At 36.6% G+C, this 26,444-nt stretch overlaps 1 pseudogene; it reads left to right on the top strand.

The window, feature by feature from the left end:
- Positions 1-26,444, top strand: part of LOC119529479 — a 90,897-nt pseudogene that overhangs the window by 28,600 nt on the left and 35,853 nt on the right.

The raw sequence follows: 26,444 nt of genomic DNA, 5'->3' as shown, positions 1-26,444 counted from the left end.
TGTGATAATCTTACTCCGTTCTGCATATTTTAGTGCAGAATTTTCTCCCAGTTCATATGATTTGTTTAAATTCTCTCCCCCAAAAGAAAAGTGTCCCATTTTCTTTATACTTCTCAGTTCCTCAACCCATTGTATCTTTCAGTAGGTTAACTTAATCCCACTTTGTCTTTCTGTAAGGCTCTACTGCCTCCAGTTTATTTCCTGCTAATGTGTCTCACCTCAGGAAGCCAGATTTCAGTCAATCCAGAAAGGTGGCTCAATTCAGAAAACTTGTATTGTCTTTAGGTGGTATAGCCAACAGAAACAGGAAAGTGTGAGAGCACAAGATGTCTTGTTGGTCTTCTTTCTCTGTCTCTCTCTCTCTGTCTCTCTCTCTGTCTCTGTCTCTGTCTCTGTCTCTGTCTCTCTCTCTCTCTCTCTCTCTCTCTCTCTCTCTCTCTTTCTCTCTTTCTCTCTCTTTCTTTTTGGGGGCCCTTTTGTATGAAGCTCTTCTCAGTAGCTTGTGTTTTGCTGTGGGTCTCTGTGGACTTAGTTCCCTGGCTTGGATGTGCATGGAGTTTTAACACACTGCTGTGAATCACTCTACAATGTCTGTCCATGGTGGGAATCATGTTCCTCTGTGTTCCCTCTGTGACTCCCAATCTTAGAAGGATAAGTGATGGGAAAGGGAATGGGTAGCAACTGGAGGTCTGGGATGGAGTTTTCCTACCTGATATTTTTCTGTTTCTTTGGTTCAGCATTTGTGGAGTCCTTTTACAGTCTCAATCTCCTCCATAGTTCTAAGCAAGTGGGATTTGTCTTTTTATTCATGACATCTCTGGGGAGGCGTTTTCAAGGAATGCCTTACATCACCCTGTTGATGACATCACCTAACCTCTCCCCTTTTATATGGGTTCCATTTTACAAAAAATATCTTCTCACTCTATCATCTGGCTTACACAATTGAGATCTCTGCTACCATTACTCCATAGAAAATTCTGGGATGAATTTTGAATACCTAAGAAGTCATTAAGCTGCTCCGTTAAACAAAGAATCCATCCTTTAGTGGCATAAAAAAAACATAAAAACTTGAAAATTTTCAGGGCTTTCTGTTTCCTTCTCTATGATATATCTTCATTTCCATTGAAGGTGCTTTAGTATAAATAATATCATACCTATTAGTAGAGACATTCTGGTTTCATTGACTTTAAGTTACATTCATCTCCTTGATATATTATCTATTTTTACTCCCCAAAGTATATTTCTCTTTATAGCTTTGATAAAGTAATAAGTAGGGATTCCAAACAAGTTTTATGAGATTAAGTAAAAGTTTCTCAGGCAATTCCTTATAGAATATCATATTTTTGTCCAAGAAGTCCCTTCTTCTCATGGCTGCACAGTTGTCACAGTGCTGTGGAGTGGCTTCTAGAATATAGCCAGCTGGTAAAGTGTCACAAAATCTATGTAATCTCTGCATTGGAAACATCAATCATCTTTTCTGTTTGCTGATTTATTTTCCAGAATTGAACTGCTCTTTTAAGACCCTGTGGATGTTAATTTATTGATGAATCCAATGTTGAATTATAATTGTTCATGTAGTATTTTTCAAGCAAAGGAAGCATTATTAAAAATAAAAGCAAAAAGAAACTTTTGAGAATTGTTTTTGCTGTATTGTTTGGCTTTCCAATACATATTACATTAACAAAAGAGTAGCAATTCTAAAGAAACAATATATTCTGCATTTACTATTTTACTAGAACAGCTCTCCATTTTCTCTTTATTCAGAAAATTATGGATGCTACCCTAGTTTCAAGCTGTAGTTTTCTAAGGCAAAGGAGTGAATGAATTTAACATTTTATAAAGAAATAGAGGGAAAGGATAGGCTTTTCTATATATAAATATTGTGGGCTAAATTTATCCTTAGGATATATGGCAAAATTTTAAGTCTATCATCTTTAGCAGCTTTTCTTTTGCTGCAAGTTCTTTCATTGACTTTCATTCCTGTATAGCCTCATGTTCTCCACTAGGCAGATCTGACTGAACATGCATAGTTTCATTTTGATGTCATAAGAAAATTAACAAATACACATGGTTAAAAAATCCAAATGCAGCAAAAGTGTACATAATTGTGCCAGTTTGAATGCATTATGTCCCCCAAAATGCCATTATGTTTGATGTAATCTTGTGTTGGCAGATATATCAGTGTTGATTAGATTGTAATTCTTTGAGTGTTCCCATGGAGTGGAGATATGACCCACCCAACTGTGGGTGATGACTGTGATTGGATGTGCTTCCATGGAGGTGTTACCCTACCCATTCAGGTTGGGTCCAAATTAAATCACTGGAACCATATAAATGAGCTGACAAACAGAAGAAACTCAGTGCAGCTGAGAGTGACATTTTGAAGAGGAGCTAAAGCCAGGATGGACACTTTGAAGAATGCACAGAAGCTGAGAGAGTAGCTGCAGATGAGAGACAGTTTGAAGACAGCCATTGAAAACAGATTCTTACTCTGGAGAAGCTAAGAGAGGACAAACACCCCAAGAGCAACTAAGAGTGCATTTTTGAGGAACAGCAGCCTAGAGAGGAATGTCCTGGGAGAAAGAGATTCTGAAACCAGAACTTTGGAGCAGATGCCAGCCATGGCCTTCCCGGCTAACACAGATTTTCCAGACACCATTGACCATCCTCCAGTGAAGGTACCCTTTGTTGATGGACACTTTATGGCTTTAAGACTGTAAATTTGTAACCAAATAAACCCCCTTTTATAAAAGCCAGTTGATTTCTGATGTTTTGCATGCTGGCAGCAAGGCTTTTCTATATATAAATATTGTGGGTTAAATTTATCCTTAGGATATATGGCAAATTTTTAACGCTTTCATATTTTAGCAGCTTTTCTTTTGCTGCAAGTTCTTTCATTGACTTTTATTCCTGTATAGCCTCATGTTCTCCACTAGGCAGATCTGACTGAACGTGCATAGTTTCATTTTGATGTCATAAGAAAATTAACAAATATACATGGTTAACAAATCCAAATGCAGCAACGTGTATATAATAAAATCAATTTATCTCCATTTTCCTCTAAATTGGCACTATTGACTTTTCTTTTCTTCATATAAAGATATTTCTATGCATTATAAAACATTGTTATTGTTCACCTTTTGATTTTCCTTTTTACCAAATGGGAGCAATTGCTAAATATTCATTTTTAAACTCCGCCCCTTTTTTTTCCTAATATGGATTTAATGATCATTGGAGTCAATTTCTTTTCTTTTTAACTTATTTCCTCCCTTTCTTCTGATAAGAATGGACATCTTTATGAATTTGTTCTTCCTTTTCATGAATATGGTATCTCTGTCTTTTAAATTTTTTATAATGATTTTCAATAAGATTTTTATAATTCTAACCATAAAAGCCTACATACACATTAATAAAGTTATTGAAATATCTTAAGATGAAGTATATATTTTTATTAAATTTTCTGATTTCTGCCAGTGTATAGAAATTGAAACTGCTATTTCATGCTGTTTTTGTATCAAACTTACAAAACTGACTTACAAAAATGTATTATTTACCTATTTATTTTGGGGTATGCTACATGGAAGTCACATTACTTACAAAAAAGTTTAGATTACTAGATCTCCTGTGTTCCTATTCTCTCTTTAATTTTCTTTTTAAACTTCAGTGAATTAAGACATTATTGAAATAAAGTTGCCATTCACATGTATCATTGACTTGTACTCATCGTAAGGGAATGCTTCTAATAAGTAAATATAAATGTTGCATCCCATTAGGGTTTTTTGTAGTTGTCTTTCGTCAGACCAAGAGATTCTTTCCAATTCCCAGTCTACTAACAGTTTTTGAAATTATGAAAAAAATGAGTTTTTGATTACTTACTCTAATTATGTTTTTTTTCTTTCTTTGACTGTTAATAAGATGATTTATACTTTTGATTTTATAAATTTTAAATTACCATTTCATTTGTAGAAGGAACCCAACATCTCCATGATACTTCTTTTAATACATTAACAAAGTCAGTTAGCTAAACTTTTTTTGAGGATTAGAGCATCTATTTTATGAAGATTGACTTGATTTTGTTTTTCTATTTTACTAACACCCTTTTTTTCTTATTCCTTTTAATTCCTATTTTTTAGTTTTACTGTGTTCTTTTACTGATTGCTTAAGTGTATTATTTCATTTAATAATTATTAAATACTACAAATTTATTTCAAATTCCACAGTTTTATTTTTAATAGTTGTATATCAATCAGGTCTAATATTTTCTAATTTCTTCTTTGGCAAGAGAGTGCAGAAATGTGTGTTTCAATTCAATTTTGAAGTATAAGTACTACTTTTCATGACAAGAATGCTTTGTAACACACTGCCACAGCTGAGTGGCTTCATAGAATTGTTGTTTATTATTTTTCACAAGCCTGCACATTGGCAGAGTAGTTCTAGTCTCTAATGGGTTACCTATTGGACTGTGATTGAATGTGGATCTAGTACAGTTATCTCTCCTCTTGCCTGAGACATCTACAAGTTTGGGGGTTTACCTGGCTTCTCAGTGTATCTCTTACATCTCTTTAGCAGGCTATTTCTTAGCATGTTCTCATAGCAAGGCAGAGGTCAAAGATAAAAAAAAGGAGAAACACTCAAACACTGTTTCATAATTTGGACATGGATGCAGAGAAGGATGAAAATGTGAGGCCATTAATGCACTCAACCTACCACATGGAATTTTTCTATTAATTTCCAATTTAATTAGATTGTGATCAGAAACATGGTCATATAAAAACAATTCTGAATTTTTGTGGCTAGTATACATAAGTTTTTAAAGTATTTTTGATAAAATCAATGTATATTTTGATAGATTTTTATTTTTTTTTCTTAAATGTTATTGTTTGCTTTAAAGAGATACAAATTGTGGTATTAGCTGCACCCTCATGTGGAACTATAGTTGCATCCTACTTCTCTTAGCAAGTATATATGTGTACATTTTCCCATCATATTATTTCTCATTTTTATGTCTTAAATTGCTAGACGTTATTTTTTTTACCAGAGTATAACTATTTTTACAATCTAAGGTTACCTGTGATTGTACCAGAGAATTTTTATCCATTGGAATTTACTTTGAAATAACTGTACTTAATTTCCAACATTTGTTCCTGGACTTTCTATTTTTTAATTATTTCTACCCTCCTTATTCTGTGATTTTTATTTGATGGAGTGATATTTTTGTTTCATTTTCTTTTTTCCATATTTTCCCTATACTGGTATGGAATTTAAATGTGGCATCAATATTTGGATGTGCTTTTTTGGTCAGTTTGTACCTGAACTTGTGATAATTTAATGTGAGTTTGATGTCATTAACCTGGGAATTTTTATCTATTTACATATATTGGGCTATCTAATGTATTTTACTTTTACAATTATTTTATCTGTTTTATTTCTCTTTAAATTTTTCATGTTCTTTGCTTCTTTATTATGTTCTATAGGAATATTTGAATGTTTATGTATTTTTAAGTGTTTTCATTCTACTTGTTAAAGATGTGTGTCTAGTTTTAGTGACTGCTCATTGTTTATTTAGAAATCCCTGGAGTTAATCGACATCTTTACTATATTGCTTAATAATATGAAAAGTGTAGAATGTATTGGGTACATATCCTATTCTTAAGCTTATGGGCTTCTTAAGTTTGAATTGGCCAGTTTATTGTTTTAAACATTTATGTTCTCCATTTAAACCAATTCATTTCATGATCTTATCCAATTAAACAGTTTTAATTATAAATTGTAAGTTGAAGACTTCAAAATTTGCATTCCTTTGTGGCATGTTCTCCCCTGCCCAGCAGCCTTATAAGTCCAACTGCCTACTCCACATCTCCATTTGGATGTCAACTTGTTTTTCATAATTTTCTTATTTAAACCTGAGCTCCAGCTGTAACCCCAAACTAAACATGTTTTTCCTGATATCTTCACCATTTGATTTCATGGTAACTCATTTCTTCCCAGATACTCATATGAAAAATACGCATAACAAAATGCACCTGAATCTTTTTCTCCTACTCCGCAATTTGCCAGAAATTCATATCAGCTATACTCTCAAAATATATACAGAATTTCATTCTTCTAAGCACATCCATTGGCATAATGCTGGCTAGAGCTACTATCATTTCTCACCAATATTAACAGACTTAACTTTGCAATATAAGCTGCAGCAGAAAAGAGATAACAGATACCATGCTCCAAGCTGCACAGAAACGTATTTCTCTTGATGTAACAATTCAAAAGAAGACAGAAAGTTCTGCTTATAAAGTCATGCAGGTATCCAGGAACTGAATATGTGATTATTCTGGCATCTCTTAGAGTGTATTTTTTGTCCATAAGGTTAGGAAAAGACATTTGTCTTCTGGACAAAGAGAAGGTTAAAGAGAAGCAGAGAACAAGAAATATCCTTTTTTTCTAAAAAAGAAGCAATCCAAAATTTGTACATAGCACTTTTTAACATGGTTTCAGCAAGAACATAATGACTTAGGGAGATGAAAAGAGTTTTCTGTAGATATCTAAAAAGGAATATGAATTATCCTATAAGGTATAAAAACTGTCACCCACTGAAGTTTCCCCTCCAGTTTGTCTCACCTACAGTAAAGAACTTGGTCATGCATTGAAGCTGCCCTCAAAAATTTCTTGCAATTAAAAGCCATCTCAATTCTGGGAAGATGGCAGCATAGAAAGAGGTGGAAGACCTAGTCTCCCCCAGAACAATTCATAAATGAACAAAAAAACAGTAAATAACCTGAAACGGTAGTGGGGAGACAAATGTGACTGTACACTCAACATCCACCAACATGAATTGGGAGGAATGCCCGAGATCACAGCATAAAATCTGTAAGTAAACTTGCAGACCCACACTGATTGCTGAGACCTTAGAGCCAGGAGCCCCTCCCTCACGGAAGCCACACCGTGCACTTTCTCAGCCCAGCCCCAAGTGAGGTTTTAGTGATAACAGCTCGATACAGACAGTGAATCCTCAACAAGCAGACAGAGGCTTTTGGTGACGGCTGACCTTGGGAGAATCAGGGGAAATATTATGTCTCTCACTTTCTCTCTGTGGAGAAAACCTCGGCTGCTCTCAGCCAACAAGGAGTTGCAGTGGAGATGGCCTCACACAATCTGCATTCTGAGGTGAGCTGAGAGCCCCACGGCACAGCCAAGTGGCCCAGGGCTTCCCTAGAGGAACGGCGCACACTGATGATGTAGCATGGCATTTTCTCTTGGCTGAGGGAGGATTGCGGCTGGGAGGGGGGATCCACTGAGAGAACCCAGAGGCGCTATGCCAAGTCTGGTGGTTTATGGGACACCAAGAGAGAGCTGCCCCTCCTCCCTGACCACCCGTGCACGCGCCCCACATTCAGGGTGGGTGACTCCAGCGGCACGCCCAGGCTGAGCTCCCCAACTGAACATACAAGAATCATTTCCCCACACTACTGACTGGAGGGATATAGGTGGCTCACAGACGCCATCTGCTGGTTACCTAGAGAAAGTGCATGTCACCAAGCTGTGTCTCTGAAAAATTAGATCGATATCCTTTAAGAACCCTATCAAGCAAAACAAATGCCAACAGGCCAAAAACAACAGAAAATCTTAATGCATATGATAAAACCAGATAATATGGAGAATCCAGCTCCAAACACACAAATCAACATCTCGGAAGAAACGTTATTCCTTGCAAAATTAATTAAAGAGTTACAATCAAAGAATGAAAACATGGCAAAGGATTTAAAGGACATCAAGAGGACCATGGCCCAGGATATAAGCACCATAAAAAAAGACCCTAGAAGAGCATAAAGAAGACATTGCAAGAGTAAATAAAAAAATAGAAAATCTTATGGAAATAAAAGAAACTGTTGGCCAAATCTAAAAGACTCTGGATACTCACAATTCAAGACTAGAGGAAACTGAACAACATCTCAGTGTCCTAGAAATTCACAGAACAGAAAATGAAAGAACAAAAGAAAGAATGGAGAAAAAAATTGAAAAAATTGCAATGGATCTCAGGGATATGATAGATAAAATAGAATGTCCAGACTTAAGACTCATTGGTGTCCCAGAAGGGGAAGAGAAGGGTAAAGGTCTAGAAAGAGTATTCAAATAAATTGTTGGGGAAAACTTCCCCAACCTTCTACACAATATAAACACACAAAGCATTAATGCCCAGCAAACTCCAAGTAGAATAAATCCAAATAAACCCACCCCAAGACATATTCTGATCAGACTGTCAAATACTGAAGAGAAGGAGCAAGTTCTGAAAGCAGCAAGAGAAAGGCAATTCACCACATACAAAGGAAACAATATAAGACTAAGTAGTGACTACTCAGTGGCCACTATGGAGGTGAGAAGGCAGTGGCATGACATATTTAAAATTCTGAGAGAGAAAAATTTCCAGCCAAGAATACTTTATCCAGCAAAACTCTCCTTCAAATTTGAGGGAGAGCTTAAATTTTTCACAGACAAATAAATGCTGAGAGTCTTTGCCAATAAAAGAACTGCCCTACTTCAGATTCTAAAGGGAGCCCTACCAACAGAGAGACAAAGAAAGGAGAAAGAGATACAGAGAATTTTAACAGACATATATAGAACCTTACATCCCAAATCACCAGGACACTCATTTTTCTCTAGTGATCACAGATCTTTCCCCAGAAGGGACCATAAGCTGAGACATAAAACAAGCCTCAAGAAATTTGAAAAAAAAAAAATTGAATATACTCAAAGAACATTCTCCAAACACAGTGGGATACAAATAGAAGTCAGTAATTTTTGAACTATAACTCCACTATTTACTTCCTACATGACAAAAAATACACAAACTCTAAGGACAAATCAGTGGTTTTTGAACTCAATGTAAAATATGTAATTTTAGACAACTATATAAAGGTGGGGGAATGAAGGAGTATAGGAAGATAGTTTATGTGCCCTATTGAAGTGAAGGTGGTATCAAAGAAAAACAAGACTGATCGGGATTTAAGAGGTTAATTTTAAGCCCCACAGTAAACACAAAGAAATTATCAGAGAATATAACCATAGAGATGAAAAGTAGAGTCTGGATTAAGAGAAATGTGGGAAGGGGCAATGGGAAGTGAAGAAAGGAGTGTAGGGTTGCTGTTTGAGGTGAAGGGAAATTTTTAGTAATGGATGGTGGGAAAGAGCATAACATCATTCTAAATGTGATTAATCCCACTAATGGAAGGCTAGGAAAGGGGCAGAATGGGAAGATTTAGGCTGTATATATGTTTCCACAATTGAAAACAGAAAAAAAAAAAGACAGTCTAACTAGACGACAATTGAATGCTAAGGATAAACTTGGATGGGATTGGAGGGTGGAGAACAGATGGCTGGAAGGGACACAGTTTAGACATAAGGAAAAGGAAATATACAATGTAAGCATTGTATCATTGAATCTCTTATACTTCTTAGCTGGGCTTAATGGAATTACATAAAAGAATGTTCTTATTCATGGGGAGTACATACATGAATTATAGCGGATGTTCAAGGATGTGTACAGCTAACTCATATACTCAGAAGACAGAGAAATATATGATGAATGATAGATAGGGAGGGAAAGAAATAGCAATGTGACAGCATGTTAAAGTTGGTGAATTGAGCTATCGGGGGAGGGGGGTCAGGGTATGATGGAATTCTGTGTATGGGGCTAGTATTGTTTTTGCAAGTATTCATGTAACTTCAAATTTATTTCAAAATAGAATAAAATATTAAAAAAATAAAAAAAATAAAAAAGCCATCTCATGTGATTCACTGCATAACTTCAAAGTAATGAATTCATTCAATAATAATATTGAATTGATAGCTCAAATTATATCTATATAATTATTTTTTATAATTAAATTTTATGCAAATAATATAGGGAAAGGTTTAATGACCAATTTTAGTTTGGCATTCTTGTTTCATAGAATTGTATTCCAAACATTCTTATGAATTTATCAACTTTTATATGCTCTCTGCAATTTCCTTCTCTCTTATTTTGATCATCATCAAAATTGTCACTGTGAATGGCTGCTTTAATACAGAAATCTGGATAATGCTTTAAGGTTGGTATTTCATAAAATGAAATCTAAATTTCATGCACACCAAAATCACAAGAAGATTGACAATCACAAAATGATGTCAGATACATAGATCAAAATATCTTGAGGATATAAATACATTTTCTCTGAGGTTGTGAAATTGGTTCTTATCCAATCTCTAACAATCTCATTCTTAGTGTCCTTGGGCAACATTTTGTCTTACCAAAATAAGTTATTGTATTATATAACACTAAAATGTGATGACTCTAAAATGTTGCTATCCTTCTGGCATTTATATGACCACCAAAAGAGATTTTCTTTTCTTTATGTCAGTTGCAAAATATGTTTTCTGCATATTGAAATGATTTAACTGGTAATTTGTAAATGTAGTTATTTTGCACATAATTCCTAAGAATAATATCTCAAATGTGCTCCCCTTTAAAAAAAACATCATTTGAGGGGACTTCCAGAAGATGGCAGCTAGGAGAGACAGGACAAAAAAACACCTCCATGAAAAATACTAGATAAAAGCCAGAAAGTGACCCAGAACACCAGTTCCAATGATGCACCAGATGGGCAATGTCTGCTAAATCCACAGGGAATTTGTACTTGGGGAAACTGGTAGTCTGTGTCCTGAAAAAGTGAGTAAGCCTGCTGAATATCTGGCAGCCATCCTGCAGTGTGGGGAAACCATGGGTTGGCATTTGGATGCAGACTAGTTCTTTTTTAAAAAACCCAAAAGTGGCTGCAGATACAGCAGTGAGAACTGCACAGTGAAGCATGGCAGGAAGAGGCTGTGCAAATGCCTCAATATCTGGCATGGATGATAGCCTTTTGCACACCTGCTGATAATTGTCTCAGAGTGGGGAAAGCAGAGGTGAGCCACAAGGGGAAAATAACCATGCCCCTACAGCCATCTTCCTGGTGGGCTGGGAAAACTCCTGCCTGGCACTGGCGCCACAGCCAAGAGCTGTGCCAAAAATCCCAGTGTGACAGGAAGTGTTTCCAGCAACATGTGCACATGCCACAATATCAGGAATGGACAATAGCCTTTCACACACCCACAGCTAATTGTAACAGAGCTGGAAAGGCACAGGTTTGCAAAAAGGGGGAAATTTACATGCCCCATTCAGCCATCCTTACAGCAGGCTGGGAGCACCCTTACACAGCCTGGCAGTCCAGAACTTCCTTGAGGGATGGCATGCACTTATGACACAGCACAGCCTTCCCTCAGCAGAGGCCCTAGAAGGGGCTTGGAAGAGTGACCCACTCAGAAATCCCAGGGACCACACACCAATACCAAGGACTTCTGGGTCAGTGGCAGAGAAAATCTGTGGTGAGACTGAACTGAAGGTTTAGGCTCTTGCAACAGCCTTAAATTTCCAGAAACACCTGGGAGGTTTGATTACTGTAGCTGCCCCCCCTCCCTAACTGCTCAGACACACCCCCCACATTTAGGGCAGACAGTACCAGCAACACATGGAAATAAAGGAAACTGTTGACCAAATTAAAAAGATTCTGCGTACTCATAGTACAAGACTAGAGGAAGCTGAATCAACAGTCTGGAGGAGGACAGCAAGGAAAATGAAAGAATAAAAGAAAGAATGGGGAAAAAATAAAAAAAAAATCAAAGCGGACCTCAGGGATATGATAGATAAGATAAAACATCCAAATATAAGACTCATTGATGTCCCAGAAGGGGAATAGAAGGGTAAAAGGTCTAGAAAGAGTATTCAAAGCAATTGTTGGGGAAAACTTCCCAAACCTTCTACACAACATAAATACAAAAAGCATAAATGCTCAGTGAACTCTGAATAGAATAAATCAACTCCAAGACATATTCTGACCAGACTGTCAAATACTGAAGAGAAGGAGCAAGTTCTGAAAGCAGCAAGAGAAAAGCAATTCACCATATGCAAAGGAAACAGCATAAGACTAAGTAGCGTCTGCTCAGTGGCCACCATGGAGATGAGAAGGCAGTGGCATGACATATTTAAATTCTAAGAGAGAAAAATTTCCAATCAAGAATACTTTATCCAGCAAAGCTCTCCTTCAATTTTGAGGGAGAGCTTAAATTTTTCACAGACAAACAAATGCTGAGAGATTCTGCTAATAAAAGACCTGCTCTACTTTAGATACTAAAGGGAGCCCTACCAACAGAGAAACAAAGAAAGGAGAGAGAGATATGGAGAAAGGTTCGGTACTAAAAAGATTCTATACTGGTTCATTAAAGGACAATAAGAGAGAGAGGGAAAAAATATATCTGACAAACATAAACCAAAGGATAGGATGGTTGATTCAAGAAATGCCTTTACAGTAATAACATTGAATGTAAATGGATTAAACTCCCCAAATAAAAGATATAGATTAGCAGAATGAATAAAAAAATATGAACCATCAATATGTTGCATACAAGAGACTCATCTTAGACACAGCGACACAAAGAAATTGAAAGTGAAAGGATGGAAAATATATTTCATGCAAGCTACAGTCAAAAGAAAGCAGGAGTAGCAATAGTAATCTCAGATAAAATAGACTTTAAATGCAGGGATGTTTTGAGAGACAAAGAAGGCCACTACATACTAATAAAAGGGGCAATTCAACAAGAAGAAATAACAATCATAAATGTTTATGCACCCAATCATGGTGCCACAAAATACATGAGACAAACACTGGCAAAACTAGAGAAAGCAATGGATGTTTTGACAATAATTGTGTGAGACTTCAACACATCACTCTCTCCTATAGAGAGAACAACCAGACAGAAGAGCAATCAGGAAATTGAAAACTTAAACAATCTGATAAATGAATTTCATTTAACAGACATATATAGAACATTACATCCCAAATCACCAGGATACACATTCTTCTCTAGTGATCACGGAACTTTCTCCAGAATTGACCATATGCTGGGACATAAAACAAGCCTCAATAAATTTTTAAAAATTGAAATTATTCAAAGCACAGTCTCTGACCACAATGGAATAAAATTAGAAGTCAATAACCATCAGAGACTGAGAAAATTCACAAACACATGGAGGGTAAAAAACACACTCCTAAAATAAATTGTTTACAATGTAGAATGTAGGGGAACTAGTGATAGAGAGCAATTAATGAAGGGGGAATGATAACCTAATAAGAACAGTTAAGCTATTGTAGGTAAATTTAACTTTCTGGGAATGCCCATGAATGGCTATTTGTTAATTACTGATAGGTATAGTAGGAACAAGTTCACAGAAATGTTGCTATATTAGGTTATTCTCTTGGGGTAGATTTGGAACTTGTTGGAAGTAAAGTAGTTATTTTAGGTTAAATGTCTTTTTCTTACTTCTTTGTTATGGCTTGTTTGAAATTTTTTTGTTGTATATCTTTAAAAAAATTTTTTCATATAGTTAATTTAAAAAAAATAATTTAAAAAAATGAAAAATATGCAGAATCCCTTTGTGGAGCTGTTGGAGAATGCAGGGGTGCTGGGCTTCCCCACATTGATGGTTGCTGATGTGCTCACAGACATAGGGAACTGGTGGTTTGATGGGCTGAGCCCTCTACCACAGGACTTGCCCTTGGGAAGACTGTTGCTGCAAAGGAGAGGCTAGGCCTGCCTACAATTGTGCCTAAGAGCCTCCTCCCAAATGCCTCTTTGTTGCTCAGATGTGGCCCTCTCTCTCTAGCTAAGCCATCTTGGCAGGTGACATCACTGCCCTTCACCTGAATGGGTTCTGAAACCCAGGGGAGTGAATCTCCCTGGCAACATGGAATGTGACTCCTGGGGAGGAATGTAGACCCAGCATCGTGGGATGGAGAACATCTTCTTGACCAAAAGGGGGATGTGAAAGGAAATGAAATAGGCTTCAGTGGCAGAGAGATTCTGAAAGGAGTTGAGAGGTCACTCTGGTGGGGACTCTTATGCACAATATAGATAACGCTTTTTAGGTTCTAATGAGTTGGAATAGCTAGCAGTAAATACCTTAAACTATCAAACTACAACCCAGAACTCATGAATCATGAAGATGATTGTATAAATAGGAAGGTTATGAGGGGTGACAGTGTGATTGGGAAAACCATATGGACCACACTCCCTTTGTCCAGTGTATGGATGGATAAGTAGAAAAATGGGGGCAAAAAATAAATAAATAAAAAGTCCTCAGTGTTCTTTTTTATTTTAATTGTTCTTTTTCACTTTAATTTCATTCTTCTTATTTTTGTGTGTATGGTAAAGAAAATGTTCAAAAATTAATTTTGGTGATGAATGCACAACTATGCAATGGTACTGTGAACCATTGAATGTACACCTTGGATGACTGCATGGTAAGCGTTTTATCTCAATAAAAATGAATTTAAAAAATGTCATTTGAAAACAAAACTAAAGTAAGCATGTGACAATTGTATGTTCATGTATACCTCAAATTCCAAATGAGGGTCAACATAGGTGTGAATTACATGAGGACTTGTTACTAAGAAAATAGTGGCCATTCAACAAAAATGATGGAATTGACTAAGGAGGATAAAGTAGGGACTGCTAGTGGTTGGAATTTCAAATATATGAGGCAAGTATATTCCTGACTGGGGACTAAAAGTTACTGAGAGGCTATTTGGTACAGATATGTTGGGACTGATCTATAACCTGTAATTTAACCAAAGAGAAAAAAAATGAGTAATAAATTCATCAGTATCTTCGATTGTGGTTAAATTTTGATTGAACTTACTGTGGTAACAGTACACTTACATATAGCAATTCTTTTTCTACCCAAAATTCCTTTCTTCCTCCCTCTCTCCTGTCCTTTCTTTTCTCTCAATCTCTTTCTCTTTCACTTCCTTCCAACCATCTTCCTCCTTCTTTCCTACTTCCTGCCTTTCTTCCATACTTCCTTCCTTTATTCCTCAAATTTTTCTTTTTTCTCTTTTTCATCATTTCCCTCTGCCTTTCTGTTTTTCCTATTTACATTCCTGCTTTCATTGTTTCCTTATTAGAGCTCTAATGCACTCTTGTTTTTGACATCCAGAACTCATGAATTTCTAGAGGATACAAATTGTTTTTCCTTTCATAGCATATCAGAAAATTAGTGATAAAATTGTTCCTATTTATCTTTTATGGTAATTCTCCTACCCACAATTCTTCATTTACTCCAGGAAGACCCACTACATTATGTGAGACTCTGGGGAAAGCTGAAATTTGGCTAATTTGAATATATTGGGATTTTGAATATCCTCGTCCATACTTACCTAATTTTGTGTTTGTTGAAGGATTGCATTGCAAGCCTGCCAAGCCTTTACCTAAGGTAAGTCTATTAGATTGGAGGATTTTATATACTTTAGGAAACCATACCTGATACTTATTTTCTTTTAAAGTGCACCACTTCAATAAAAGATGCATGGCTAGGTAACTTTAGATTGCCATTCCAATTGTATTTTCCAGGTCACAGGTGTTTTTATAAGCAATACTGAGTATGTTGCTCTTTACATTGAAATGTTAACAGAAGAATGACATGAACATTGTTAAAAATATCCTTGTGGCTACCATCCAGGCAATGGATGGGAGGGCCAGGAAACTAGAGCTACAGAAAAAAACTGGGAGACTACCAAGAATGACAGAGTTCTGAACAAGGCTATTTACCATGGTAGAAAAAAGATAAAGTTGCTTTCACAAGAACTTAGGTTAGATCCAAAGAATGGTGGATAATAGGATGTAAGTGTTCAGGGTGGTTATAGATTCTGTGAGAACTCCTTAATTTCCATTGTGAAGGTTGTTTGGACACTGATGAATTTTACTGAGATAGGAAACACTTGGTGGAAAAACTTCTTTGAGCTGAGGATTATGATTTCAGTTTGGACCTAATCACTGTGAGGCGACAATGCAATTTTCAGGGGAAGTCTCTGGTCACTAATTGGATTGTATAGGGTCTCAATCTCAGCAGAGAGCTATAGAAATAGATTTTTCAGCATAAAGTACAATTCATAGAAATGAGAGACTCAAATGTAGGATTGGCTTGTGCTATCAGTGTGATTTTTTGTAGTGAAAAAGAAAATTTTATGCTATACATCAAAGTATGAATGTAAAGTGCCAGGTATGTTGGACAGTAGTAGTATTGAAAATCAAAGAGAGTAATAGATAAGTCTGATAAGAACACTGAACAATAGGTAGTAAGAATACAGACCTTATTTACTTGGGCTGTGGGAAAATGAGCAAAATCTCTTTAGGAATATATCAGGGTAAATGTTCCCAGGAGAGGTCTTTATTTCTTTTTATGATCTGATGAATAGTGATGTATGAAATTTCATTTGAGGATTCTGAGCATCCTTTCCTTACTGGTGAAATTACAGTTGTAAAACAAGCTCTACTGAAAGTTAGTATTACAGAAGATAAGGAACCACTATCCAACTTGAGATAAAGAGATGTGACATTATCATGGCTATCTAGATCATCTCTTATTACACACAGCTATGCTTGTCCTTCAACTTTGTTCTAGTTTGTTAATTCTGTCATTATACAAAATACCAGAAATGCATTGTTTTTTTAAATTTATTTTTATTGAGATATATTCATGTACCATACAGTCATCCATGGTGTACAATCCACTGTTCACAGTACCATCCTATAGCTGTGCATTCATCACCCCAATCTATTTTTGAATATTTTCCTTGTATCAAAAGTCATCAGAATAAGGATAAAAAATAAAAATAAAAAAGAACACCCAAATCATCCCCCCATCCCACCCTATTTTTCGTTTAGTTTTTGTCCCCATTTTTCTACTCATCCATCCATACACTGGATAAAGGGAGTGTGCTCCACATGGTTTTCACAATCACACTCTCACCCCTTGTAAGCTACATTGTTTTACAATCATCTTCAAGAGTCAAGGCTACTATGTTGGAGTTTGGTGGTTTCATATATTTACTTCTGGCTATTCCAATATTTTAAAACCTAAAAGTGTTATCTATATGGTATGTAAGATGTGCACCAGAGTGACCTCTCGACTCTATTTGAAATCTTTCAGCCACTGAAGCTTTATTTTGTTTCATTTTTCATCCCCCTTTTGGTCAAGAAGTTGTTCTCAATCCCATGAGGCCAGGTCTGGATCCATCCCCAGGAGTCATATCCTGCACTGCCAGGGAGATTTACACCCCTGGGACTCAGGTCCCATGTCGGGGGGAGAGCAGCAAGATCACCCAACAAGTGACTTATCTAGAGAGAGAGGGCCACATCTGAGCAACAAAGGGGCACTAAGGGGGAGGCTCAGGCATAATTATAAGTAGATTTAGCCTCTCCTTGCAGCAACAAGCTTCATAGGCACCATCCCCAAGGCAGAGGGCCCAACACATCAAGCCATCAGTCCCCAATGTTTGTAAGAACATCAGCAACAATCCAGGTGAGGAAGTCCAACATCTCTGCATTCTCCCCCAGCTCCTCAGGGGGGCCCCAAATATATAGTTTTATTCTCCACTCAAATTATTGTAGGATGTGTTGCTATTTCATTCTAATCTATAAAGACTTACCATAGCTCACTTCCTATTCAAAGTTCCATGTAATTGTGGTATTTGAACAAACTGTAGAAGTTATATTGTTTAGAAAATATAGATCCTACACTAAATAAACATCTCTTCCCTTGATCTCACATGGAAGTTAAAGTTTTAATACACTGTCAGTTTCAACCTTTACTCTTTGGCCAAATTCGCTCTAATCTTAACCAGATCTGCTTCATTCATAACTCTAATTGAAGTCTGGGCACCATTTCAGCCTTTTTTTTTTTTTTTTTAACAGTTGCTGTATGCATTAATACTGGTATTCATATCTTCTGAGCTCTAGCTTTGAGTTTCAGGTGTCATACAGATACCCAATGTTCCAGAGACCAATCAGGTTATACACTAAGGGATAAATATCTCAGAGTTTGGAGATAGCCATCATAGTTCAGGAATAGATTTGACTGCTGTAAGAGCTTATGATCTAAGGACCATTACAATAATCATTTCCCTGTTAGGCTGTGCTCTAAGATTCAATTCTGAGTTTACATATTGTAGTTAGTCCATATTGGTGAGGCATTATACTGTTTGTTTTGTTTCTGCTTACTTCATTCAACATGCTGTCTACAGGAACCATTCACCTTGTTGCATGTCTTAGAACTTCACTCCTTCTTGTAGTTGCTCAGTATTCCATTGTATGCAGACACAACTGTTCACCATCCCATTCCTCAGTCAGTTTACCCTTAGGCCACCTCCACCCACTGCAAATCATGCATACTGCCTCCATTAACACCAATGTGCAAATGTCCACTTATGTCTCTGCTCTCCGATCTTCCAAATACATAACCCATAAGGAGGATATGGCCCTTCACACTCAGCTTTTTGTGAAGCCATCACAGTGTCCTCCAGGAAGGCTACATCATTCTGCCTCCTAGTCAACAGTAAATAGGTATATCCCTCTTTCCATGTTTTCTCCAGCACTTTTACCCCTAATTATATTTTGTCCTACAATTTTTTAGAGATATGCTCACACAACATACAACCATCCACAGTGTATAATCGGTTGTTCACAGCATCATCACATAGTTGTACATTTATCACCACAGTCAGTACTTGAACATCTTGATTATTTGAAAAAGATTATTTTTGGTGAACAATAAGAAAGATAATAAAAATATAAATATAAATGTCATATAATATAATATAATAGTAAGGACAGAAAACAACACCACTACCAAGAATCCCATATCCCTCCCTTATATCCCTCTCTCATACACATTTAGCTTTGGTATATTGCCTTTATTACATTTAATGGAAGCATATTGCAATGTTACTGTTGACCATAAGACTCCAGTTTGCTTTGATTATGTTTTTTCCCATAAACCGCCCTTTATTCAACACTCTGCATGGCTGACATTCATTTGTTCTCCCACATGTGAGAATACTTTTCATTTTTACATTTAGCAACAGTCATTGGCCATTCCAGTTTTTGCCAAGCTATAGAGTCCCAGTCTTCATCATCTATCTTTACCTCTGGTGTCATACATTCCCCTATCCCACCTCTTTCAGCTTTACTCACAGATATCTTTGTTCTGTGTACTTACAATATTGTGCTACCATCACACAGCATTATGCTATCTATTTCTGAATCTATACAATCAATCCTACTGAACATTTCTGTAGTCCTTCAACATCAAATGCCTGATATCTACCCTCCTTCTATCTCCTGGTAGCCTAACTCTCAAGATTTGCTCATTAGTGTTATTTCATGTTAGTGAAACCATACAGTGTATGTCCTTCTGTTTCTGGTGAACTTCACTCAACATAATGTCTTCAAGGTTCATCCACATTATTATATGTTCCATGTCTCTGTGCTGTCTTACAGCTGCATAATATTCCATCATGTGCATGTACAACAGTTTGCTTATTCACTCATCTGGTGATGGACATTTGGGCTGCTTCCATCTCTTGGCAATCATGAATAATGCTGCAAAAAAAATTGGTTTACAAATGTCTATTTATGTCTTAACTTTCTGTTCCTTTGAGTATATCTAGAAATGGAATAGCTGTATCATATGGCAGATCTATACTTAGCTTCCTGAGGAACCTCCACATGGTCTTCCAGAGTGGTTGCACCATTCTACATCCCACCAGCAATGAATAAGTGTGCCTCTTTCTCCACATCCTCTCCAGCACTTCTAATTTTCTGTTTTTTATATAATGGCCATTCTGGTAGTTGTGAGATGATATCTCATTGTGGGTTTGATTTGCATTTCCCTAATAGCCAATGAAGTTGAGCATTTTTTCATATGTTTTTGAGCCATTTGTATTTCCTCTTTGGAAAAGTGTCTGTCCATGCCTTTTGCTCATTTTTTAATTGGGTTGTTTGTCTTTTTGTTGTTGAGTTGTAGGATTGCTTTACATATTCAGGATATTAAACCCTTATCAGATATGTGGTTTCCAAATATTATCTCCCATTATGAAGGCTGCCTTTTTACTTTTCTAACAAAGCCCTTTGATGTACAAAATGTTTGATTTTGAGAAGATCCCATTTGTCTATTTGTTCTTTGGTTGCTCATTCTTTGGGTGTAAGGTCTAGGAAACCACCTCCTATCACAAGATCTTTAAGATATTGCCATACATTTTCTTCTAAGGGTCTTATGGTCTCAGTGCTTATGTTTAGGTCTTTGATCCAATTGGAGTTAATTTTTATATAAGTTGTGACAGGAGTCCTCTTCCATTCTTTTGAAAATGGATATCCAGTTCTCCAAATACCATTTATTGAAGAGGCTGCTCTGCCCCAGTTACTTTGGCTTGATGGCATTATCAAAGATCAATTGTCTGTAGAAGTGAGAATGTATTTCTGAACACTCAATTTGATTCCATTTGTCAGTAGCTCTTTCCTTATGCCAGTACCATTCTGTTTTGAGCACTGTAGCCTTGTAATATGCTTCAAAGTCAGGTAGTGTGAGACCTCCCAGTTCATTTCTCTTTCTCAAGATATTTTTGGCTATTTGGGGCACATTGTCCTTCCAAATAAATTTGGTTATTGGTTTTTCTATTTCTGCAAAGTAAGTTGTTGTGATTTTAATTGGTATTGCATTGAATCTATAAATCAGTTTAGATAGAGTTAATATCTTATTTATATTTAGTTATCCTATCCATGTCCATGGTATGTTCTTCAATTTTTTTAGGTCCTGTTCAATTTCTTTTAGCAGTTTCTTGTAGTTTTATTTGTTTAGGTCTTTTGTGGACTTCCTTAAGTTTATTCCTAAATACTTGATTCTTTGGTGGCTATTGTAAATAGATTTTTTTTTATTTCTTCCTCTTGCACATGATTTGTGTATAAGAACACTACAGATTTTTGCATGTTGATCTTGTAGCCTGACACTTTGATGTATTCATTGATTTGCTCTAATTGCTTTGTTGTAGATTTTTCTGGATTGTCTACATATAGAATCATGTGATCTGCAAACAGTGAAAGTTTTACTTATTCCTCTCCAATTTGGATGTCTTTTCTTTTTCTTGCCTGATTGCTCTAACTAGAATTTCTAGCACAATGTTGAGTAACAGTGGTGGCAGTGGACATCCCTGTCTTGTTCCTGATCTTAGCGGGAAAGCTTTCAGTCCTTCCCCATTGAGTACGATATTAGCTGTGGGTTTTTCATATCCTGCCTTTATCATATTGAAAATATTCCCTTCTATTCCTATCCTTTGAAGTGTTTTCAACAAGAAAGTGTGCTGAATTGTGTCAAATGCCTTTTCTGCATCAATCGAGATGATCAAGTGGTTCATTTGCTTTGATTTATTGATGTGCTGTATTACATTAATTGATTTTCTTATGTTGAACCAGGCTTTCATACCTGGGATAAACCCCACTTGGTCGTGGTGTATAACTCTTTTAATGTGCTGCTGGAATCAATTTGCAAATATTTTGTTAAGGAATTTTGCATCTGTATTTATTAAAGAGACTGGTCTATAATTTTCTTTTTTTGTAGTATCTTTGTCTGATTTTGGTATTAGGATGATGTTGGCTTCATAGAATGAATTGGGTGTCTTTCCCTCCTCTTCATTTTTTTTGAAAAGTTTGAGCAGGATTGGTATTAATTCTTTTTTGAATGCTAGGTAGAATTGTCATGTGAAGCTATCTGGTCCTGGGCTTTCCTTTTTTGGGAGCTTTTTGATGACTCAGTCTCTTTGCTTGTGATTGGTTTGTTGAGGTCCTAGATTTCTTTATGGTCAATGCTGGTTGTTTGTGCTTTTCTAGGAAGTTGTATATTTCATGTAATGTGTCCTGTTTATTAGCATATAGTTGTTCATACTATCTTCATTATCTCCTTTATTTCTGCAGGGTCAGTAGTTATGTTTCCTTTTCTGATTGCATTTATTTGCATCTGATTTTTGTTGTTGTTGTTGTTGCTGTTGTTAGCCTAGCTGGGGGTCCAACAATTTTGTTGATTTTCTCAAAGAAACAGCCTCTGGTTTTGTTGATTTGCTATATTGTTTTCCTGTTCTCAGTTTCATTTATTTCTGCTCTGATCTTTATCATTTCTTTCCTTCTGTTTGCTTTGGAGTTTATTTATGTTCTTTCTCTATTTCCTCCAGCTGGAGAGTTAATTCCTCTATTTTTGTGCTCTCTTTAAATATAGGCATTTAAGGGATAAATTTTCCTCTCAGCACCACCTTTGCTGCCTCCCATAAGGTTTTATATGTTGTGTTTTCATTGTATTTGCCTTGATGTATTTACTAGTTTCTCTTGTAATTCTTTACCCACTGGTTTTCTAAGAATGCCTTATTTAGTCTCCATATATTTGTGAATTTTGCAATCTTCTGCCTGTTATTTAATTCCAACTTCATTCCATTATGATCTAAGATAGTGCTTTTTATAATATCATTATTATTGAATTTGTTGAAGCTTGCTTTGTGACCCAGCATATGGTCTATACTACAGAATGTTCCATGAGCACTCAAGAAAAATCTGTATCCTGCTTTGGGGTGTAGTATTCTATAAATGTTTGTCACTTCTAGTTCATTTATCATACAATTCAACATCTCCATTTCCTTGTTGATCCTCTGTCTAGATATTCTATCCATTGAAGACTGGTGTACTGAAGTCTCCAACTATTATTGTGGAGTTATCTACTTCTCCTTTTAGTGTTCTCAGTGTCTGTGTCATGAGTTTTGGGGCACTCTGGCTTGGTGAATAAATATTTGTGATTGTTATGTTTTCTTGATGAATTGACTCTTTAATTAATATATAGTGTTCTTCTTTGTCTCTTTTAATTGTTTTACATTGGAAGTCTATTTTGTCTGACATTAATATAGCTAATCCTGCTTTTTCTGGTTGCTGTTTACATGAAATATCTTGTTCCAACTTTTCACTATCAGTCTATTTTTGTCCTTGTGTGTAAGGTGAGTTCTTGTAGACAGTATATAGGTGGGTCTTGTTTTTTAATCCATTCTGCCAGTCTGCGTCTTTTTATTGCAGTGTTTAATCCATTAACATTTAGTGTTATTATTGTAAGGGCAATACTTTCTCCTATCATTTTGTCTTTTGGATTTTATATATCATGTCTTATTTTTTCCTCTCTCTCTTTTTATCCTTCCTGATAATCTTCATTTCTACACTCTTTGACAGACCTCTTTCTCCTGTCTTTTCCTATCAGCCTGTAGCACTCCCTTTAGCATTTCCTGTAGTGCCAGTCCCATATTCAAGAACTCTCTTAGTGTCTGTTTGTCTGAAAATATTTTAATCTCTCCCTCATTGTTGAAGGACAGTTTTGCCAGATATAAAATTCTTGGTTGGCTATTGTTCTCTTTCAGTGTGTTAAAAATATTGTACTTCTGTCTTCTCACCTCCATGGTTACTGCAGAGAAATTACATTTTCTTATCAAGCTTCCCTTGTATGTGATGGATTGATTTTCTCTTGCTGCTTTCAGAATTCTCTCTTTGTCTTTTACACTGGACAATCTGATCAGTAAGTGTTTGGAGTAGGTCTATTTGGGTGTATTCTCTTTGGGGTGTGCTGTACTTCTTGAATCTCTAATTTTCTGTATTTCATATGAGTTGAGAAATTTTCAGTGATTCTTGTAGTATTCTTTCTGCCCCTTTATCCCTCCCTTTTCCCTCTGGGACACCCATAACACATATATTTATTCATTTCATGTCATCACTCACTGCCCTAAGACCCTGCTCATATTTTTCCATTCTTTTCATCATCTGTTCTTTCATGTGTGTGAATTCAGAGGTCTGGTCTTCCAATTCACTGATCTTTTCTTCTGCCTGTTCAAATCTGTGGCTCTATCCTCCATTGTCTTTTTCATCTTCTCCAGGATGCCCTTCATTCCCATAAGTTCTGCCATTTGCTTTTGGAAGTTCATAAATTCTTCCATATGGTCATCTAGTGTCCTTATATCCTTCATCTCTTTTGCTATGTCTTCCCTCAGTTCCTTGATTTGATTTTTGAATTGATTTAGATTTGTTTGAATATCTCCAATTAGTTCTTCCTTCAGCTCATTGAATTGATTTAGCAAAATTGCATCATGTCCTGTATCTCAGGTGAACTCTTAGTTTGTTCTTTTGACTAATCTGTATTTTCATGTTTACTAGTATGGCTCATTATCTTAAGCTGTCTAGGCAACTGACTTTCTTGATTAGTTTATTCTGGAGCAAGTTTTCACTTTTACCTAGGATTTTCTTGTTGGTTGGCTTTGTTCTCTAACCCTTGGTGTTTAGTTCAGCTTATCCTAGACCTTGAATTTAGAGCCTGTTTAGCTGATCAATGTTTTTCATCTCTTGTTTTTCTGTTTCTTGCCCTGCCTCTATGTAGCCTTTTTGTGTGGTGATCTCCTCAAACATGGTCAGCCCCAGTCAGGTTTTCCTAGTCCAGAAAGGCCCAGGTCTCAGAAGGAGGGTATGGAGTTTCCTTGAGAATGAGTCTCTCCTGTGAGGCCTTTAGACACTGTGCTTCTCCTATGCTGTCCAACAGGTGGCACTTGCCAGCCCACAGTTTTCCCACCAGTGTAAGGAGGCATGGAGCCTTTAGTTCTCCAGGTGACCCTGACATCATCAGAGGCATGGCTGAATGAAGCTAGTTTCTGAATTCCAACCCCTGGAATCTGAGTTCTGAAAGTGCTTGGAAATTATGGTGTTTAGTGAATTTTATCCACCACTGGACTTACTGCTTTGTCTCTCAGAGCTATCTTAGCTCTGCTCTTGCCTGGGCCCAAATTGCAAGTCTTTGAGGCTTTCTGTGTTGGGCTTCTTAGAGTAATTGTTTTAGAAAAAGAGAAAAAATTAAATAAAAAAAGAAGGGCACAGTATGGACTATTTGCAGTCTTTGCAGATATAATGGACTATTGAAATGCTAAAAGACCAGGAGTTGAGGGTGATTAAGGAACAATCAGAAATCAGAGAAGCTGGCTTTTCAGACATACACTCTCCCTCCCTGGATTTATGTATGTGTCTGATTCTGTTTGAGCTCTGATCTCCTCCTTCTCCATATTATGTTCACCTGATTCCAAAAGTCTCTGTTTTTGTTTTGTTTTCTATTTTTTTTGCTGTTTTGCTATCCCTATATCCTCTCCCCTCAGCTGACTGCTCCCAGATTTTCTGATGTCTTCTCTCAGTTTATCGATGTTTGCAGCTTTTGTTCTCCCTCTGGGTTTCCAGAACTGATGGTCCCTGTTCCCTCAGGATTGTGTCTGGTAGGGTGGGGCATGGGCCCCCTGGCCAGGAGAACTTACAGATTTTGCTGATCTCTGCTGTTCCACACATTTCTGAATGTTGTATGAAGTTTGCCCAATCTCAAATTCCTCTGCAGTGTCTGGTCATTGCACTTCCTGGCTCTCTAACAACTTCCCTGGAAGAGTAACTACAACCTAAACCTCACTACTCCACCATTTTGCCCCACACTCTGGATTGTCTTTTATAAAGGGGATTTATCTGGTTACAAATTTACCATTCTTTGGCCATAAAAGTGTCCAAACTAAGACATCAACAAGAGGATACCTTCACTGAAGAATGATAAAGGGTGTCTGGAACACCTCTGTCTGCTGGGAAGGCAGGTTGCTGGCATCTGCTGGTCCCTTGATTCCTGGTTGTGTTTCAGCTTCTCTCTCAGCTCCTGTGCATTCTTGCTTCTTTCTTCCAAGGCATTTCTCTCTAAGTGTCTGGGAGTCTTCTCTTATTTTCTCCTGGGCAAACTCTGGGCTAACATCTCTCAGCTTAGCATCTACTTTTGTCCTTCTATCTACATCTCCAAGTATGGGCAGGATCCATATCACCATGGAAATATTTTTTTCACCTTTTAAATTAAATTTTATTGAGATATATTCACAAACCATACAGTCTTGCACAGTGTATAATCAGTTGTTCACAGTATCATCATCACATAGTTTTGCATTCATCACCACAATCAATTTTTGAACATTTTCATTACCACACACAAAAAATAATAAGAATAAAAATTAAAGTAAAAAAGAATACCTAAAACATCTTATACCCCCCACTCTTCCCTATTATTCATTTTCTTTTCATCCTCATACACTGGATAAAGGGAGTGGGAGCCACAAGGTTTTCATAATCCCACAGTCACACACTGTAAGCTACAGTTATACACTCATCTTTAAGAATAAAGGGTACTGTTGCAGTTCAAGTAATGCATTTATTTTCTTTTTAATTTTTATTGGGATTGCTCGGATACCATACAATTATCCAAAGATCCAAAGTGTACAATCACTTGCCCCGGGTGCCCTCATACAGCTGTGCATCCATCACCACACTTAATTTTTGTTCAATTTTTAGAAACTTTTCATTACTCCAGACAAGAAATAAAGTGAAAGATGAAAAAATAAAAAAAAGAAAAGGAAACTCAAATCATCCCCTATCCCTAACCAACCCCCCTCAATTGTTGACTCATAGTGTTG

This window comes from Choloepus didactylus, chromosome 3 (assembly GCF_015220235.1).
Source record: "Choloepus didactylus isolate mChoDid1 chromosome 3, mChoDid1.pri, whole genome shotgun sequence".
Lineage (NCBI taxonomy): Eukaryota > Metazoa > Chordata > Mammalia > Pilosa > Megalonychidae > Choloepus > Choloepus didactylus.
Note: the sequence above shows the minus strand (reverse complement) of the source record. Positions and strands in the feature narration are given on the sequence as shown.